Source organism: Humulus lupulus, chromosome X, assembly GCF_963169125.1.
Source record: "Humulus lupulus chromosome X, drHumLupu1.1, whole genome shotgun sequence".
NCBI classification, from domain to species: Eukaryota; Viridiplantae; Streptophyta; class Magnoliopsida; order Rosales; family Cannabaceae; genus Humulus; species Humulus lupulus.
This window is the reverse complement of record NC_084802.1, coordinates 19,968,968-19,974,967: the sequence shown is the minus strand read 5'-3', so window position 1 is coordinate 19,974,967 and position 6,000 is coordinate 19,968,968.

Sequence of the window (6,000 nt, the reverse complement as noted above, 5' to 3'; positions counted from 1 at the left end):
CTAGGGCTAGTATGTTTAAATGTCTGGGGACATATGAATGTTCAAGCAAGGGGTGGTTATGAGTATTTCGTCACCTTCATCGACGATTGCTCTAGAGACTCATGTAAGTACCTAAAGCATATAAATTCTGCGAATTTGTTAAGAAGTTCAAAGAATTTATTGCTATGGCTTTAAAACCAAATTAGGTAAAACGTTAAAGATCTTGCGATCTGATAGGGGTGGAGGATATTTGGATAATCAGAACCAAGATCATTTAATTGAACTTGAAGATTTGTCTAAAACAACTGCCCCAAGGACTCCGCAACAGAATAGATGAGTAGTGTGAATCACACGCTTATGAAAATGTGTGTTCTATGATAAGCTATTAAACTCTACCAACTTCTTACCTAGATCTTTTCTAGAGACAAACTACCTAGACCGCATGTGATATATTTTTTTTTAAATGTTGTGCCGTCTCAAAAGCTGTCTCCAAGACACCACTAGAATTATGAAATGGTCATGAACTTGGTTTACGTCATTATGGAATTTGGTGGTGTCATATTTTTGACATGAGGAAAAAGGTAGAAAGCTAGAACAATGAGCTGAGGGTTTACTTGTTTGATGGCTATTCTAAAGGTACTAAGGGTGGTTTGTTTCATAGTCCAGTAGACAAGAAAGTGTTTGTCTCTACAAATGCTACTTTTCTGGATAACGACTACATAATGAATTTCAAGTCTCATAGAAAAATAGTATTAGACGGTAAAATGATAAACTATTGTTCCATCCTTACCGACGCAAGTCGATGAAAACAAGGTACATTTATAAACCACTAATCCAAGTCAGAAAGTTACGATGCCTCGTCATAGTGGGAGGATTTCTCGGAACCCGGTACCTATGATATGGATAGTGAAACCCACAAGTTGGTTGGGGACACAAGTAACAATGATTCATTGGCCTTTAAATAGGCAATGGGTAAGTCTGAAAGGGATTTTTGACTCAAAGCCAAGTACCAGGTAATAAAGTCTAAGTACTCTTAATTTTTCTGAGATCTTGTAGATGTGCCATTGGACTTTAGGCCCATGGGGTGCAAGAGGATCTATAAGAAGAAGAGAGGAGCTGATAGAAAGGTCGATACATTAAAGGCTCGACTCGTGGCAGAGAGAGAAATTTGACTTAGAGAAAACTTTTTCTCCAGTAGCCATGTTAAAATTCATTTAGTATACTCTTATCCATAGCCACAACTCTTGATTAAGAGATAAGGAAAATGGACATCAAAGAAGCATTTTTAATGGCTATCTTGATGAGACAATTAACATGCATCAATCAGAAGGATTTAAAGTAGTTGGACAAGAAATTCGGCAAGCTGAGTAAGTCAATCTATGGACTTAAACAAGCTTCGCGCTCCTGGAACTTAAGGTTAAATGGAGACATTAAGACCTGAGTTTTTGAACAAAATGTAGTTGATCCTTGTGTTTGACAACTTAGGGAAAAAGACATTGTGGTGTTTTGAATCCTTTATGTAGATGATATCTTATTCATTGGAAACAATGTCAAGAAATTATCAAACATAAAGAACTGGCTAGAAACAAAATTCCAAATTTCGTTGTAGCAAGTCGTATTCTTGGTATCCAGAACATCAGGGAAATAAATAACTGAACTTTAGCTCTAACTCAAGCGACCTACTTTAGTGAGGTGCTTGGTCATTACTCTGTAACAAATTCCGAGAAGAGATGTTTAGTGTCTTGACATGGAATTTATTTTTCTAAGCAGCAGTCTCCACAGACTCCTCAAGAGAAAGAGAAGATGTAATGAATTCCTTATGCATTTGAAATTAGAAGTCTAATGCATGCTATGTTGTGTGTTGTGATCGAAGATCTTCTATGCAGTGGGAGTGGTGAGCAAGTGTCAGTAAAACCTTGGAAATAAATAATAGATGGAAGTCGGTATCTTTGATGGACTAGAGACTATATGTTAGTCTTTTTCAGGTGGATCTTTGTACCTATTAGGCTACACATATTCAGATTTTAGACTGATGTTGATGACAAGAAGTCTACTTCTGAAAAATGTGTTTACTCTTGGGGTGGAGCTATGATTTGGAGAAGCGTTAAGCTATCTGCCATTTTAGAATCCACTTTGGAGGCTAAGTACATAGCTGCGTCTATGGCGGCTAAGGAAATAGTCTGGCTAAGGAAGTTCTATACGGATCTCGGTGTTATTCCAGAAATGGTTAAACCACTCTTTTTTTTTCTAGTGACAGTAATGAGGCAATAGCGAATTCGAAAGAACCTCGAAGCTACAAAAGAGCAAAGCATATAGAGAGAAAGTACCACATTATCGAGGATGTGTGTAACGCCCTGGCTACCCCAGAACAATTACGGAGAACGGTGAACCGGAAATTTGATCCGCTACCCGAGTCCTTTGGCTAAAAACGTGATCTAAGTGTCGTTAACAGGTTAAGGTGTAAAACCAGTAAAAAGGAAAGGGCACTTTTCATTAAGTAAATAAACTGGTCATGAGCCTTTTAAAATGTTTACAAGTAGTTCAAGTTACAAAAGAGTTGCTACAGTTCCATTTATACAATCTCCGCCGGCCTAAGCGACAAAAATAGGGTAAACCCTTAGTCCCTCTGAGAACTCCTTGACCGTGGCGGTCAAGCGGCCCTGTATGTACATAACATCGCCCAAGCTCTCCACTCAGGGTTGGCCAAGATTTTCCTTCCCTTTACCTGCACCACATAGCACCCATGAGCCGAGGCCCAGCAAGAAAACACAATATAGCATGATATAATATCAACAATAATCACAGTTATTCCTTCAGGACTATCAGTCCAACGAATAGGTGACAATAGCCAAAAGTCACAATAATGAGCATCACTCCCTCTAGCCATGTGACGATAGGGTCACCAGGGCTTAATCGATAAGTGTTTCATTTATAAGTTTGTTTAGGACAGGTGCAAGGTGATTAGTCACCAACATAACCTTCCTCACGACTCTAGAGTCGAAACTATGGACAACGTCCCTTAGCCTTGTGACAAACGGTCACCGGGGTCATATACCTTGGCTATAATCATCTGGTCGTAGACCAGGCAAGCGCTTATAAGTTTCTCGACCCTAGGGTCGGTCAGACATTAATGCTATAGAGCCATTCAATGCATGATTCTCGACTTTAGAGTCGGTCCCTGACTAGTCAGTGTCTTAAGCAGATAATCAGCGTTCACTAGCACTTAATATGCAATCCATGTCCACATATATCAACCAGCATGCCTCAAATATCAAACCATGCATGCCATATATCTATACAGGGTGCAACTGGACTAAAACACCGTTTTCTTACCTCTGGTTCGAGTGAGTATTATAATATGAACGACCCCTGAGAACGATCAACCTTTAAATTCCTCGACGGTCACCTGGTCATAACCAAAATATAGGATTCATCAATAAAAATGATAACCAAGGGTTCCCAAACCAAATCCCAGCCCCCGAGACATCAAATACTACCCAACCGGGTACTAGGTCCAACCCCGAGGCCTATGGTTTGAATCCCCAAGCTAAAAACCTTATTTTAGCAAAATTGGCTCTAAGGGCCGCGACCCTCCCTGCTTTTGCGCCGCGGCGCGCCTCCAGACAGAGAGGCTCCCTGCCTGCAAAACGCCAAGGGCCGCGGCGCACCCCTGCTGCGCCGCGGCGCCCAGCCCAGATCAGCAGGTCGGCCACACACGAACCAGAATTTAACCCTGTGTTTTTCCCTTCAAACCAGTCCCTTGAATCATCTTAAAACCTTCTCCAAACATGTAATTGAACCCCCAAACCTTACCTATAACACCTCCTCACCAAAACCCAATCATCTAACACCAAGAACTCCCTTTAATCTTCACTTCCCACATCAAAAACCATGAACTAAATACCAAAGATAAAACAGAGCACCAGCTGTGATATATAGTAAAAACTCACCTTGGAACTAGCTTTAAACCTCCCACACCAGCTAAAACAAGTGCTCCAACCTTGCCTTTCAATTTCCTTAGCTTGATCCCACTCCTAGAGCTCAAAACCTCAAAGGAGTAATGAAGAGGGTGATGTACGGGAATGGAGGAGGCAAAACTCTGTTTTTACACTGTTTTATTCCACAGCCTTCAGCCACTAAACCTTATATATATCCTCCCCTAAAAAGACCAAAATGCCCTTGTGACATCTAAAGCCTTTCAAACTACTCTAGGGGTAAAATTGGTACTTCTAGCTTAACCCGTTAATTATAATTAACGCTTCCCAATTCCCGCTAATCTCAATATCCTCAAACACCAATATTTCATAACCCGTTACCCTAAAATCCCCGGTAACGCTATAACCTTTAATATCACCCCGAGACTCACCCCGAGCCCCGAGCTCAAACCTGTTATGACCAAACCGATAATCACGTTTAACGATCGTCTCATGTCGGAATACTCGAACCAATCCACATTATAATGTGGTCTCACAATATATCATTATCGCACATACAAATATACAATCATACCCTCAACGGGCCAAATTACCATAATACCCCTGTAAACAAATGTGGACTCACAAGCATGCATTTAACATCATATAATAATATAATTCTCATAAACATGCATAAACACATTTAATGGCGTAATTAAACAGTTATGGCCCTCCCGGCCTACTAAACCAGCCATTAACCACAATAGGGAATCCGGGGCATTACAATGTGTGGAGAAGGTGTGAAGTGAAGGTGATGAAGATAGCATTGTAAGGCAATCTTTCATATCCCTTTACAAAGATATAAGCAGAAAACATAATTGTGAAGCCTGTAGAATGCATGGTTTTGAGAAACATGTCCCATTTGTTTTAAAAGGGCAAGTGGGAGTTTGTTGGGTTTTATGCCCTTATAAAACCATGTCGGACATATAGCACGGTTTCATATTATCAATAAAAGTAGTAGAAATCATTTAGTTTGACAATTGTGTTGCTTGCTTGTTTTATTACACAGTTATTGAAATAATACAAACATTTATAAAATCCCGAACATATGGATAGTTACAATTATAGTGACTAGGTCACAGTGGATTATAGTTGTAATTATATGTTCAAAAGAACGAGTCCTAAGATTAGATCAGTGCATTGGATTTCACTGATTAGGCAATCGACGATATGATCTACTTACACATTCAGGGTGTGATGTCTTGTCCAAGGCTTCGACCAAGTAGATAAGATCGGATGTATTTAGTTACATCGGACTAGGACCGATATTGATTATTGATTGATAAATAAGTATCGTTGTTATCAAATCTAATCAATATCACAACGTTGACCATATATTAAGTCGATCTTAATTATGAGTGATAATATTCTGCTAATTATATTATTTAAATATTTTGACTTGTTCATTACCAGCTTACCCTACGGTTTAGCCCATACTTACATCTTGGAGATTTATTAGTGTAATTGAGTGGGAGTATTATTCATAGATACGAAATCTATAACTTCTGTATGAGAAGTGAAAAGATGATTTCCTTAATTGCTTTGTTGAAAATGTTAAATGATTGAGATCTCATTTTCTGTGATTAAGTTCACGGAAATATCATTTATAAGGAACTTAGTGAGAGTTAAGGATAAAATACTGATGAGGGGTAAAACGGTAATTTGCACTCAGCTCGTTAGTAAGTCATCGATAGATGATTGACTGATTGTAATGATTATAACAATGGATAACGTATTTATGGTATTGAAAATACGTTCTATGAATTCAATAGTTCAATTCCAAGTCTATAGTGGAGTCACGATAAATTAATAAGGTAGTGAAATTATTCGTAAATAAATTCACGGTAACTTGTTGGAGCTTGATTTCATGGATCCATGATCCCCGCATCACCTTTGAGTAAATCATCTAGAATGTCTCAATTAATTGATTTAATTATCAATTAGGATTTTTAAAGTTGACTAGGTCAATTTTGGAAAATTTTCAGAGATATGAGATTTAGAGAATAAAAGAGAATCTTTGGGTAAATTTATTAATATTGATAAATTG